This window comes from Artemia franciscana, chromosome 17 (assembly GCF_032884065.1).
Source record: "Artemia franciscana chromosome 17, ASM3288406v1, whole genome shotgun sequence".
Classification (NCBI taxonomy): domain Eukaryota; kingdom Metazoa; phylum Arthropoda; class Branchiopoda; order Anostraca; family Artemiidae; genus Artemia; species Artemia franciscana.
The window spans coordinates 26,009,772-26,025,175 of NC_088879.1; the positions used below are offsets into that span (position 1 = coordinate 26,009,772).

Genomic DNA, 15,404 nt, shown 5'->3' on the forward strand with positions numbered 1-15,404 from the left:
GTTTTTGAAGACAGAGTAGAGGAAGAAACAGATATATATATATATATATATATATATATATATATATATATATATATATATATATATATATATATATATATACTACAATAACTCGTAGGTGTTATGTAGCATGCTAAGTACGTTTCATTGATTGGTTAAATCTTTTTTGTGCAACTTATTTGGTCTTTAAGATATTCAAAGTTTCTGTTTTTATTTAATTGTTTTTAAATGCGATATGTCTTTTTTACACTTTAGCAGACCAAGAAAACTGAACTTCTGATAGTAAAATCGTTTTACCATTCCGTGATGCCTGAAAAACCCTTCTTTATACAAGTAACTGCTTGTTGACTACAGCGAAAAAAGAAACGCACGATGATTAATTTTTTTCTTTGTTCTTCCGCATGTTTTTATTTGGTAACATTAAGCCTTTTCAATAACGCAACCGACTTTCAAATTGTCCAAAAGAGTGGGAAGAATGCCTTAAGTCATTGTGGAGAGCATGGGTACACATACAAAGAGCATGGGTAACTTACGAGAGTGGTAACTGGCGCATATATTGACAAAAAATATCAACACCATCTAGCGGCAACACCTCGCATTTTTTTTCAGTGCAATAATAAGAATAATTATTTTAACTGTGGAGTTGGTGAAGATAGGGTAGTAACAAGTGCCTGATCTCAGTTCTTGATAAAAAAACGATTACAAAGCTGGAAAAAATGCCAAGTATCGCCAGATGCTAGATGTCGTTAATAGATTTTTTTCCGATTCTTATAAGTTACCAATACCCTTTGGCACAAGACAGGCCTACAAAGTTTTCTCGGACCAATAACCTTGTACATGTTATATCCATCCTAGCAGTTCTTGGACACATCAAATATATTGCGTAAATATATTAATGTGATTTTCGTGAAAAAGTAAAGTAAAAATACTGATATGATTCGCCGCTGTTGCTGCTACGACATTTAGCATAAAAAGTGACCAGAAGATTGCGCCAAAAAATGACTAAAGCTTGAGTTTCATATTTTTGCGTACTCTGACATCAACTTCTAAGAACGGTCCTGAGTCTTTTAGGGTTCAATTTTCCAGGCCTGTGTAGCTAGTCCACTTTACCACCAACTCTAGCTCTTACTCCGACCCCCGAAACTTCTGAAAATAGTTGATTCGACTCCTAACATTTTCTTCTAAGAAGTGAGAACTCCGACTCCAACATTGCTATTAATTTATTGCAGAAATTAATTATATAAATACAGAAAAGTAATATCGTAGGATAATTATAGTGTATTATTAGCCTATAATATTATCTTTGAAGAGTGTTTGGCTTGATTTAAGCCTTTATGTGTTTCCATAACTCCGACTCCAAAGGATTTTATTATTTCTGTTACTCCAACACCATTCAGTAAAATTTTCCAAAGCTCCAGCTCCGAACCCACAATCTTGTAGCTTACATTGGGTGCAACCGAAAACTACCGTAAACTTTGAGCATCAATGAAACACAATATTTTTGTGTTTCATTGATGCATAAATTTAGGGGTTGTTCGCTTCAAAAATTCATATACATTATTTGGTGCATGCTATGCATGGAGTAAGTAGGCCAACTAAGGAGCGCTAAGGCTTTGAATGCTCCAAGGCGCTGCAAGAGACACTCCATAATTTACATCAGATGGTGAAGAGTGGGATATCCCTCGGTATACTTAAAATTTCAAATCATCTTAGAAAGCAGGCTCGTTTTGAGCACTGAAATTGATCAATACTCACTTACGCCTTTACAGTTGAAGCATTCACTACAATGTTTATGGCTACTTTTTTCAGAATCTTTAAAAGGTAATGAGCCATCTAGCAACCTTCACCTGGCAGATATCCAAAACAAGGATTTTTGCCTAGACTAAAATAATTCATACAATTCAGTACATACAAGCAGAAAATGTTTTTTGGAGACTGCAAAAATTGGGAAAAGTAAATAATTTGGCAATACAAACGGTACGCTTTTTGTATTGACGCCTATTGCCTAAAACAAACACCTTTGAGCATTTTTCAGATTATTGGCATTTCCAAGGTGCAGATTATCCTCAGCCTTCTGGAGACTGGTATTTGTTTGGAAATATTTCTTCTAATTGACCAGTTTCATGTTCATCGGTATCGTGCACATTAGTTCCGATTGAGTCTCTTTTCCTCCCTATCATCACTGATTAGGACCAGTTCTTTTATCAATTTATTGGGTGAAAACAAAACCTTACGAATAAAAAACAACAAAAATGATTATCTCTATATAGAAAATATATTTTCTTTGAGCGTTTTCCAAATATTTCCCGACCCCCTCCACCCACTGACACTGGATCCGGTCGGGATTTAAAATAAGAGATCTGAGTTACGAGGTCCCTCTAAATATGAAATTTCATAAAGATCCAAACTCTTCTTCGTAAGTTAAAAATACCTCATTTTTTCTAATTTTTTAGAATTAGCCCTTCCCCTCCAACTCCTCCAAAGTGAGCGGATCCGTTCCGGTTATGTCAATCACGTATCTAGGACTTGTGCTTATTTTTCCCACCAAGTTTCATCCCGGTCCCTCCACTCTAAGCGTTTTCCAAGATTTTAGGTCCCGCCCCCAACTCCCCCCAGCGTCATCGGATCCGTTCGGGATTTAGAATAAGAGCTCTGAGACAGGATATTCTTCCAAACATCAAATTTCATCAAGATCCGATCACTCCTTCGTAAGTTAAAATACCTCATTTTTTCTAATTTTCCAGAATTAAACCTCCCCCCAACTCCCCCAAAGAGAGCACATCCGTTCCGATTATTTCAATCACGTATCTAGGACTTGTGATTATTTTCCCCACCAAGTTTCATCCCGATCCCTCCACTCTAAGCGTTTTCCAAGATTTTAGGCTCCCCCCCAAGTCCTCGCAATGTCACCGGATCTGGTCGGGATTTAAAATAACAGCTCTGAGACACGATATCCTTCCAAACATCAAATTTCATTAAGATCTGATCACCCGTTCGTAAGTTAAAAATATCTTATTTTTTCTATTTTTTCCAATTTAACTGTCCCTTCTGTATTATCCCGAAGACACTCAAGAAGTGAAGTTGGGTTAATCGTAATGAAACATGTCAAAAATGATGAAAGTCGGACTGTCGTTTGTGGGGAGGGGGCTAAAGGGGCAGTTTCCCCTAATAATTTAGAGAAAAATATTATACAGCCCATGCCCCTTGACTACCCGGATTTGAACTCCTCCTACCCCCCGCCCGCAAAAAAAAAATGCTGGAGATTCGTCCCTGATGAAAACGTGAGACTTTAGTAATAAAATTATGGAAACTACCACAAAAAATTATGGAAAGCAGGCCTCCCAGAGTGCATTATATTAAATACCTAATCTAACGCCTAACCACCTCTATATATTAAATAAACACCTAATTAAGATATACATACAATGTAGTTTTTCTCACTAAGACTAAGAAAATTATAACCGATTGCAGACAGACAAACCGGTTTTTCTCAGACCAAACAGAGCAAACTTCTTGAGTTTCGGGATTATAGAGAAGTGCCATTTAATTTTGGCATTAAGTTTTCAACATAACCTGTTAAGAGTAACACACCCATATTTTGACTACCCTATCGTAAATGAGAAAAACCTCACCATCAGCTACGCATCTCAAGCCATGAAATCGACTCATTTGTAGATACTAAACCTAAATTGTCAACAACAATAGAATTTAATTTACCTTTTCTTGCCGATCCCTTCCGTGTCGTATCTTGAGGAATTCGATTTTTTTTTCACCTGCAAAAAAGGACCCTCTAAAAGATGGAAGCAATTTGCATAAATTCAATACGCCGTAAAAATGAAAAACAACAACATCGTTTTTTTAGCGGTCTTATAGGGCCATTCCCGCAAGAAGGGATGTGTATATTTTTCGTAAAATAGGCCTCTTTGCGATAGCAAAAAATTTATGAGCCGTTTTACTTTTGTTTTTTTCGGGTGATTTTGTAGAAGACTTATATTTATTTATATTTACATTTTTATGTCATCTTTATATCTGCATTTAGGAGATATCACTCGCATGATAAAAATGGAAAGGGGTTTTAGTGTATAGCAGTCTTTTACCAGGAAAATAACTAAAAGCTAATTTCTGCTACGCATCAAATGATTAATACGGAATTATTTATCATTCTAATTCTGGCCTCATAAATAATGCCTCAGTGACAAGGCATCTTATTCGACTCGAAGGTGCCAAGTTATTAAACATCTTGAAATGTGACAATTACTTGCAATAAGTGGCATATCGCAAAAATTATAAGATTTGAGGAGGGTCCGGACCCAGACGCTACTTGTTGTGCATCCACTGTAACCGTCATTTGTAATGGTCAGGTTACGATATTTTCTTTTTAGATGAAAGCTCTATCTTTTTAGAAAAAGACGAAAAAATAGTGAAAGACATTGATATCTTTTTTAAGAGGTGCGTCTGATTTTATTTTCTCTTGTTCAACTCCTGAAGTCTAAATCCATACAAAAACAAACATAGTTCCTTAGATTGATGTAGTCTGCGTTTTGGAGATTAGCTGGAATTTTAGGAGGGTGGGGTCAAAACTTCGGAGGAAGACCAACAATAGGCACTTAATACAACAATATACCCAATCTTGTATGATTATCGTCATAAGGCAGGAAAGCTTGAGCCCCCCCCCCCCCCCCTCTGCGTATGTTTCTAATCGTAATTCAAAGAATAGTTCATCTCCTATTTCATCCTACATCCGAAGACTTCCATTTTATCAATATAATCAAGAAAACAATACTAAATAACCAGATAATTTTAGTTAAAAATACCCCCTTTTACAACTCAGAATCCTGCTATTGGAAACCTCCTCTGAACACTTAAAGTTAAAGCAGGGATATCAATATTTTATTATATGGGCTGCCGCCGAACCTACTAAATTAAAAAAAAAATTGGTGCATAAAGATACAATTAAAAGCCGTTAATTTCATCTTTTAAAATAGGAACAAAAAACCCACATAGAAAAAACAGGAGTTAGTGTTTGGTGCACGAAGGCTGTTTAAGTGTGGCATAAATATCAAAAACTGGCAGTATGGCGTAGTCATAAAAACGAAAATGTGTCGGAAGCACCATTTATTATTATTATTATTTTTTTTTACCGTGAAACACATTGAAAGTGCAATTAAAGAAAAATCATTTTCCAAAATGTACTATTTGAAAAGATCGATTTAAAAGCACCTAAAAATAGAACCTAAAATGGCGAAATTGCTTCCCATCTAGCAACAATACTAAATAATGTGGAATTTTTGACAGAAATTTTTGATGGGAAAAATTTGGAAACATATTTGGCTGCATAGAATTTGATAATAGCTCGTGGTTCAGAATGTTTGCATGACTTGGCAGGGTTTCTGCATTTATTAGTTCACAGGTCAACTGGCCCAAGATAGGATTAGAAAAGGAATTATGTTTGAGGTGATATTCATTTTTACTATTTTTCTGGTCACATATGCTTCCTTAGACTATAACTAACCATGGCGCAACACGAATAAGGAACAGTTTTATAAGGACATCGGCGCACAGAGCACTTCATTAGGGAAAAAAATCGAGCGATGAAAACGTCCCTGCTTTGATATAAAATCGGCCAGTTTCTTTTTTTCACTCTAGCATATATGGTTTCCCGCTCTTTCAAAAAAAAAAAAAAAAAAAAAAAAAAAAAAAAAAAAAAAAAAAAAAAAAAAACCGACAGGTGAGGTCCTAGCATTCCCTCCATCCAAAACTAACCATTGAGATTCTAGCTACTGCCAAGACTTTTCAGAAAATGCACTAAATTTTTTTTTTGACCGTGAACGAAAATGACCATTTGAAAAGTGTGCGTGTATATTCTTCTTAACTGATCAGCCTCTTATAGATTTCTTTAAATATATCAAGGTACTTCATATTCCAATTATTAACACAGATGTCTTACAGACTAGATTTTAGATGTATTAGCTTAGTCACTTATAATAACAAAGGGGCTCATAAATTCTAGTGAACCTGTCTGAATTTATTTCAGAAGGGGAGGGGGGGGTTTAAAAAAATAAATAGGATTGTCATGAAAAAATCATGGGATTTTAGGAAGATCTCTCCCGGCACATGCGCCCGATCTTTGGGGCAGTAGCAACCACAACTAGTGTAACTGCTTTACTTTCACTTGTAGCTTATTTCAATTCTTTCCGTGCACCAGGTTAAAATAATGAATGAAGTGACAAAAAATATCTTATAAGCAAATCCTACTCAACTTTATGAGGAAGGACTACTTTTGGAGAAAATAAATGACAATTGCCTTTCCTTGGCGAAACATATATCGGGAGCAGTGCAAGTAATGGAAGAGTCAAAAGATGTAAATAACATAAAAGAAAAGGAAAATAATTCTAGAAATTTGAGGAACTCAGGAAATACAATTATTTCACGCCGAACAGTAGACCTAGGTGGTTGAACAGTGGCTCGCAGGCCGAATAAAAACTTTGAGCTTTAATATGTTCCATTTGCAAATACTGTCGTCTCTGAAAACATTTGATGAAAAAACCAGTTTTTTCAATTGAAAGTAAGGAGCAGCATTACAACTTAATACAAAGAGAAATTATTCCTTATATGATGAGGCTACCCCTTCCATAGGCCTAGCTCTTTACGCTAAAGTGTTAAATTTCTTTAAAAATACATCTCATTCAATTCAACGGATCTTGTGTTTGAGCTGTCTTTCTTAAAGAATTGTGACAAGAAGTCAAACTTTAGTGCAAAAAATGCGGATTGAGGAAGGGACATCCACCCTCATATACTGAATAATTTCTTTTCGTTTTAAGTTTTAATATTGCTCCTTACTTTCAGGTGAAAAAACTTGATTTAAAAAAAATAAATTTCTAACCGTTTTTTAAATCATGCCAGAAAATACCCTCCCAACTCGTGTGAAATTCACCCTTGCCACCGGAAACTTTCCTCCCCACGAAAATTTCTCCCTGTGGAACTTACCCCTTCTGCCGTAGAAAATATCCCCGAAAAAATGTCAATATATTTCCCAATAACAAATACCATAGGCATGTGTGAACAGTGGGCAAATTGGATAACTTATAGCTCTTTCCCTAGGGACTATGGGGGACCATCTCATCCTCAAAGGAACAATTACTAGACCTTTCAACTATGCTGAATCAAATGTCTATCCCAAAATTTTGATTGGACGACTTTTTTGAAAAAAGAGGCGGAGGAGGGGGGCTAGTTGCCCTCCAATATATTTGGTCACTTGAAAAGGGCACTGGATCTTTTGATTTCCCTCGTTTTCTTCTTTTGATGAGCCCTCTTTTGATTTTCTAGGGTCAATCGTTGTATACGATCAACAGTAAAAAAAACAAACGAACAAAAAACAAATGAACACGCACCCGTGATCTTTCTTCTGGCGAAAAATACAAAATTCCACACTTTTGCATATGGGAGCTTGAAAACTCTACAGTAGGATTCTCTGATATAATAAATCTGATGGTGTGTTTTCCAGTAAGATCGCTTGACTCTTGGGAGGAGTTACCCCCTTTTTTGGAAATCAAACAAATTTTCGTAGGCTCATAGCTTTTGGTGGGTAACATGAAACTTAATGAACTTTATACATCTGGAGTCAACAGAAGCATCCAATTTTTTTATGTATCTATTTTATCAAAATTCTGTTTTTGACGGTTTTGGTCACTATTGAGCCGAGTCACTCCTTTCTTGCAGTTCATTACCACGAACTGTTTGAGAGGGCGTATCTTCTCTTTTCGTAGCCACGTCGGAAAGCAAAATTAATATTTGAAATTCGTTAGTGGGCACAGTGCCTTCATGGTGATTTAGCAAAAAAACAATTAGTAAAAATGTACCGTGTTGCTCTTCTTTTTAAAACAACAGGAAAAAAACAACATAAAAACTATTCATTTAATAATTATTTTCCTAACAGTTAAAATTCAGTGAAGTCAACCGTATATTGTTCTTAAATCAAGCAAGTTTGTCCACCTATCACCACCCAGCTCCAGCAAGCAAGAAGATTCTGTGTAAAATCTGTCCGAAAAACGACTGTGAAAATATGAGCGAAAAAATAACTTTGATGACAACCCTCATATAAAAATATTTTAATTACTTTGTTATTAACTTTGACTTGACTTTTAAACTCTACAAAATGGCCGTAGATAATGAAACGTGGCTCTAAGCTTTATCTTATGCAATTGACTTTGTGGGCAATTTTTTCAGACGGCGAGCTGAAGATAAATGATCTCAAGGTAAGTGTTCTCTCTGAAACGTACGATTTTGCGACAAGCCCACAGTCTTAAGTCGCATCAATGGATACATTAGTTACAGATTTATCCATTCACAGAACAATAAATAGGATATTGCTTAAACTTTTTCTTAGAGAATGGCCTAAACATGTTTGAAAAATGGTGAGCTTGCCTTGATTGATCTGGAGCCCTCCCTCTTAAAGTTGTGTTTAGTGGTGTTGGAATTAAATTTTTAGCCCAAACAAAATGCCCAATAATTCTAAATTAAATTTAAGTATCATATTTTCTGCGTCGTGAAAGAAAAATATAGTTGTTAGGTCACACCTTAATGCCCAAACGGACTCCTCACTGCTTTTAGGAAATCGGTTAGAAATTGGGGAAGATTCGTTTTTGGGTTATAACTAGCAGCGTCTGCTGAGGCCTATTAACCTTAGTATACCTTGAGGAAGCCGACAATAATCAGGACAAATGACCTAAATACTAGGCTTTGGAAGGTTTCCTCTAATTTAAATCCTGGAAACGACTGTTTCCCCAAAAAGCTTAACATTTTATTCCACTGAACTCTGTCACTACTGCAAAAACTTGGCGTACTGTTAAGTAGCATCAGACTGACATATTGGCACAAATTCCTCTGTCTCATCCTTTCCAAAGGTTTGGCTTTGGCAATCTCCAAAGAAATCCCCACAGTTTTTAAGTAACTCTTATAGTTTCATTTTATCACAATTGAGGCGTCCTGCCTATTTGTATCGTCATACTCTTGCCATGCTTACCACGAATTCATCATTAGTATTTCCTTGGTCAAAACCTATTTTTTATGTAATCCTAGATAACGGGCTTCTTATTATCTTAAAAAGCGGTTGAATTAAGCGAATGAAAGTTTAAGAAATCAATCAAGAACCTAATTTATGCTTGAGGAGGGTATTTTCATGCGCATATCTTTGCTCCTTTCCATTTTTAAGGCTTCTGTGAACAAATGGTTCGTGATAACGAACTGTAAGTAAGGAGTGACTCGGCCCAATAATAAGGGAAACTCTACAAAAACATAATTTGATAACAATTCATCCACCAATGGAATTGGCTTTTTATGTTGATTCCAGATACGTAAAATTTATTAAGTTTAATGTTACCATCAAAAGCTACGAGCCCTAGAAAATTTGCCTAAATTTTAAAAAAGGGGGAGGCATTCTCTAAAAGTCAAGTAATCTTAATGAAAATTGCACCGTCAGATTCAGCATATCAGAGACCCATGATATAGAGGTTTCAAGTTTCTATCGAAAAAATAAAGAATTTTGTATTTTTTTTGTCAAAAGCAGTTTGCCAAAACGGAAAACAAAAAAGGCAAAAAATAAACACGAATCTGGGATTGGAATCCCCCAGATGCGTGTTTATGTTTTGCTTTTTTTGTTTTCCGTTTTCTCCAGAGGCGATGGTATCAAACCAATTGTCTTAGAAGATCGGACAAGAGTTCATTCTATCGGGAATCAAACGTTCTAGGACCCTTAAGTTACCTAATAGATTAGAAGGCAACTACCTCCCCCCCCCCTGCGTCACTTTCCTTCAAAGATTTCTGATCGGAATTTCGAAATAAATACTTGATTCATCATAGTTGAAAGGTCCAATAACTGTCCATTTGGGAATGACATGACCCGCACAGCCCCTGGGGAAAGGGCTCTATGTTTTGCAATTTGCACATTGCTTATATATAGCATTTGTTATTGGGGAATGTTCGGAAATTTTTTTGAAGGAATTTTCTGTGGGGTAGGGGTGAGGATCCAAAGGGAGATTTTTCCGTCGAGGGGGGGAGACTGGTTCTTTATCATCGTTTGCTCTTTACAGTAAAGTTTGACTCTTTGTCAAGAAAACTGCTGAAACGCAAAGTGCGTTGAACTTGAATGAGAAGTATTTTTAAAGAACTTTAACGCTTTAGCATATATAGCGAGGGCTGAGGAAGGGGCAGCCCCCCTCACATACAGAATAATTTTCGTTTCTGTTAAGTTTTAATCTTGCTCCTTACTTTAAGTTAAAAAAAACTTGCTTTTTTATTCTATTGCAGAGAAGACAGGTCTATTTTACGTTCGGCAACAGTAATTCCTTAATTTGGGTTTCAGTGTGTTTTTCCTTCTTTTTTTCTACTTTCTGTTTTGGAAATACAATTTTCGTGATACGGGTAGCTGTTTCGTGTCTGTTCTTATTTAATTGTAGTTTTTTCTTCTTCTTTTTTTTCAACGCACTTCTAATTTTTACAAAAGCTTTAAAACCTTACGAGTCAGGATTTAGCAAAGGTATGATGCTCAGAATACTTTCCATTACCCTCGTTGGTCCTGTAGATCTTTACCTGAAAGATTTAATTTTATAACACGAACTTTGTCCAAGATTATTTAAAGGCAAGTGTCCCAGTAGCGTAGTTTCGTCAAAATCCGGGGAAGGGGAAGAGGTGGGAGCCATTTTCCCCAAATTAAGTGGAAATGACAGTGAAAACTGAAAAATGAGTCATATTGTATGATAAGGGTCAAGATATGCTAAAGAAAATTGACCCGTTTCTGTGGATGCTTGAATTATGCAAGCTTATCTTAGTTTTGACATGATTTTTAAAGAAACTAAATTTCAGCTGGGGTGAAAAACAAGGGTCTGGAGGGGGAAACGAGGTCTGTGAAGGGCAGTTACCCCCCCCCCCTTATCCCGTAGCAAATTACGCCCTTGAAGTGCCCTTTGGACGATAAGGTGTTGTTAGATACTTCGAACTTGAGCTTGGCCAATGTACAATTTAGGTATGTTTCTAATTTTGTTTCCTAATAGTTTCATTCAACCAACTCAACTATTTTCCGAAATTGTATACAGCCCATCCATCCTCTTGAATCTTACCATATTTTCAATTTTTCCAGTAGAACCTTCTGGCCAATCTCATGAGAATTTCTTTTCCCTGCTGGGTATGATCTAAATCATATTCGCAACAGTCAATTTACTGATACTCCATCTCTTCCCCCCAGTTTCGTCTTCACTACCCCAGCCCAAGAAGAGTATTCCAAGATATATCACTTATTGATAATCCCAAAGGGGAACCTAATTTAAACCAACTTTACCATAATAAGTATAGTTAATAGCAAACAATAGATTAGACACAAATACCAATCATGTATATACCTGATAGTCGATGCAATTGAAGTAGGTTAAGATATTTTTGAACACGATCAAACCCCCGATCTGACGATACAGGGATGCCACTCCCATTGGCAACCCTATACTTTTTAGAAGGGGGGAGACCTTTAACATTTTTCCCAAGTGAAATAAAGTTTGAACTTTTTCCAGACAAGAGTCATTTTCTTGAAATATTGCTATACTTAGTAATTTATTTTTCCAGAAAATTTTCAATTTGTTTGAAGCGCTACAAAATTTTGAAGCTTTTAATTTTTGACTTCTGGAGTGGGGAGAGAGTAGCTAAGAAATTTGCTCCTTTTTCTATTGCTCCATTCTTTTCTTATCGCTAGTCTGCTTCATCTCTTCTCAACCACCCCACCTCTCAATTCACCGCAGTCTAAAACCTATTGAAGATATGACATGTTCAACCTAATGACAAATAAACATTATTTCAAAACAATCAAATATACCTGGCAATAAACGCAATCCAAATAAATTAAGGTATTTTTAGAAACACAACTGAGCTACTGATCTCAGGATCCTCGGATGATAACGTCTTTACCAGAAACAGTCCTATTCTTCCATCTTAGCACTTTAGCTACACAAACGCAGCCGCCTATGTGAAAAAGGCAAGGATTGGCTAAAAACAGAGGTTGAGAGGCAGGGTCTCATTGAAAAATCAAGACCCAGCGACTATAAATTGCAATTAGACGTGGGCTATTCAAATCACGGTTGGATAAAGGATACAGTAATTGACAAACAAGAAGTTTGTACATCCATTTGTGGATTTTCGGACGACTAAATTGTATAATAAGAAATGACGACTAGGTTACTTTTCTTCAAGTGTAGGTCAAGTTCTTCCATATTGATGTACAAAGGCGTTGATTTAGGGGGAAACCTAAAATCGTTTGACAAAACGTAAAATCAAAATAGGTCTGTGTAAAGGGTTGGGGTTTTCGCACCTATGTTCTCTCCAGAATCTCAAGCTTGATTCTTTAATTCTGTTTGTCCCCTTAATTCGCCTATTTTTGCCTTTTATTAAATCTCTGTCCCCTATCCCCGTAATGTAGTGACCCTCCGAAACGAATTAATTTGCCTGAGTCATGAAATTCCAATGGATCATACAACAAGGCCCCTCCTTCGCAAGTGCCATCTCTGCCGCTACCAAGACTAAGAGAGATTGCTGGCAACGATAGGATAATTCGTTCCTTGCCCAATTTGGATAAACCATCTCTAATCCTTTTTGTAAATCATTTGCGTTTATAGTTAATACCCAATAAAAAAAAGTGAAAGAAAAGAAAACTGAAAAAACTATCCGTTTCAGCAGTCTTTTTTCTGGGATATTCTTGGCTGGCGGGAGGGGGGGTAGAATCAACTTAAACAGCATTATGAAAAAGCAGTAGAAGGTTATTTGAGCTAATTTGGAGCTTTTTTCCATTTGTAAACATTTCCTTAGCAGAAAGGGGGCTTATGGATAGCCCTTAACAAAGGGCTTCTACCCCACCCCTCTGTATGAAAGCACTTTCCAATCTAAATATGATTCTTTAGTTTGTCTTAATTATTTTTATATTGTTTTTATTCACAAGTTATCATGGTTTAGGTCTATGACTGTGAATAGCTAGACCGGGGCCTGGCTAAAGAAGTGCTCTAGGGGAAACATATCCTATAAATAGTTTTAAGGATTTACTTTAAGCCTTTTTGAAGAGGTTGTAATTAAGGGCTGGAAAGTGGGGGCCACTCCCAGGTCCTGGGCCGTGTGATGTTCTTGCGTAGAAAATTTTAATAATGCACCGTACTATTTACACAGTCTAATGTTTAGATTTGAACTGTGGGATGCGGCTAGGGGAATGTATGTCCCTACAAAGCGCATTCCCTCCCTAGAAAAATTACCGAAAGGTAACGTAAATCTAAGTTTTAACAGAAAACACCAAACTTAACATTCCCATCCCCGTAGTCGGTGCTTGTAATCCCATGGCTACACTAGGAAAGACGAAGGCGTGACGATCACAAATTTATCTGCAATCACTTTGTCACTGGTCTCACCTAAGAACACCACATAGAAATATTTACGAAGAGGAAGGGGGAAAAGTAATACTAGAGGTCTGTTTTTACTAGGATTCAAGTAAGAATATTTCTTGTTTTCGGTATATTTTTTTAAACGTCTTCTTCCTTTCTAGCCCCTCCCCCTGTTGGAGCCCTCAGGGGAACCCATAGTGCCGCCCATTTGGTGGTACCACTGAGAGTTTTCAAATATTTTTAAAACCCTTAAGATGTTGGTCGCCCTTTGTTTACAGATTTATTTGGGTTGTTGTTTTCTTGAAAGAAAAAGAGACGGAAACGGGTTCTTGTCCCTTAAAAACCTATTCTACCTATATCTCGTTCTATTTTATTTGTTGACCGAAACATAAATTTAAGGATGGTATGAACATGGCCAAATGACATGAGGAATTCCATTGAAGACAACCACTTTTGTAGAGGATTTAAAGAATTCACCTTCACTAAATTCCAATAAGAAACAAAAATTATTGAGGAAGAATAAATTATTATTGCGCATTCCCAAATTATTATTAATAATTAATTATAGAATAAATAATTATTATACATTCTAAAATTTGCGATAGTGACATAAAAAAAACTATTTAAGGATAGTCAGATAATTTGATTGTCTTTGATGAGGCTGTGGAACTCGCCTACAAACCCAAGGACAGAGGACATTACTCAATAAGACCCCCCAACCCCATATGAAAATTATTATATTATGCTTTAAAAAAGGTTTGAAAATACGAACCTACAAATGCATTGCTGATGATGCAAGCCCCTTAAAAGGGTTAAATAACCACTATTCCTTTAGCTTGTCCATATCTACGCAGTGGATCGTCGCTAGTGGTTATATAAGCGATCTATGATAGTAATAGCCATCCCTTGTGCGTGGATTGCATAAATGTTGGGTACAAACGATCCTACTCATAATCTGGCCGTCCTAGCCGAATGGTTAGTACTCTGGACTTGAAATCCCGAGGTCAGGGGTCTGATTTCTCGTGTCGCTGGTTATTTAGCTTGGAACGGGGTTGAATGGTTTGACGAAAATAGCGACGAAGACCACACTGCCTTTCCATAACAAACAAATACAAAGTAGAAACAATAGGGAAAATCTTTTCAAGACAGTGGAAATCAGCTCTGCGAATATTTCGGCCCTATGTCCAAGCGCCGTCTTCTGCACAATACGAGAAAAAGAGAGAAAACATGTATATATAAATAAACTTACATTAAATTGTGATAATTAAAACCCAATGATATTTTTTTTAAAACTTTTTTTAAAAACAGCCCTAGCATCCTTACTTCAACGAAGTTCAACCAGGACTGACGAAAAGAATGAAATGAGAATATAAGTTCATTCAAACTAAAGAGAACAAAGTGATTAAATGCAATTTCTCAGAACCAACCTTGCTTTTTAGCAGCCTGTCTCAAAGGCCTTTTCGTAGCTGGTTCAATACTATTATAAATCGGTTTAGTAAAATATTTTGTTAGATCATTCTTAATTAAATTTGAGCATAAAGAATTTAGTGAGTATTCCCCTAAGTCCCTGTTCAAAGGAATAGTATTATTTATTTTGAGATTAATTTCGATTGATTCTCGAACCACCTGTTTTATCCCCAAATCATTACTGATGAGTGAAGATTTTTCAAAAAGTATCGTGTGGGACGGATTATTAAATATATGCCAACCTAAAGCAGAATCAAAGGAGTTGTTGGAACTATTTGAAATTAATGCCTTGTCTATGTCTTTTTTATGCTGTTGTAACCGTTTTTTCTAGATTCTGATGGGTCCTGCCGACATAGTAATTTCCACAATCACAGGGTATTTGATAGACCCCTCTTTGGCGAGTAACTGGGGTCTTATCTTTACCAGAATTTAAGAAATTAATGATTTTAAAATTATTAGTAAAAACTACGTACAGATTATTTTTTGTGCAAATATGTTTTAATTTTGTTGTAATTTTTGGGATATACGGAAGAT

The 15,404-nt window shown here is 36.2% G+C and overlaps 1 protein-coding gene across 2 annotated transcripts in view; it reads right to left on the reverse strand.

Annotated features, from left to right (window-relative positions):
* The window catches only part of LOC136038068 (forkhead box protein P1-like), a 188,305-nt gene extending 173,568 nt beyond the window's left edge, over window positions 1-14,737 (reverse strand). The window contains exons 1-2 of one of the 2 annotated variants that reach the window (XM_065721040.1): window positions 14,653-14,737; window positions 3,718-3,773 (exon numbers count right to left, since the gene is read on the reverse strand). The gene's annotated coding sequence lies outside the window, so the exon portion shown is untranslated. Of the gene's footprint in view, window positions 1-3,717; window positions 3,774-11,857; window positions 11,952-14,652 lie in introns of those variants that run through there. The other variant, XM_065721041.1, reaches the window with a different exon arrangement.
* Between the last annotated feature and the right edge of the window lie 667 nt (window positions 14,738-15,404).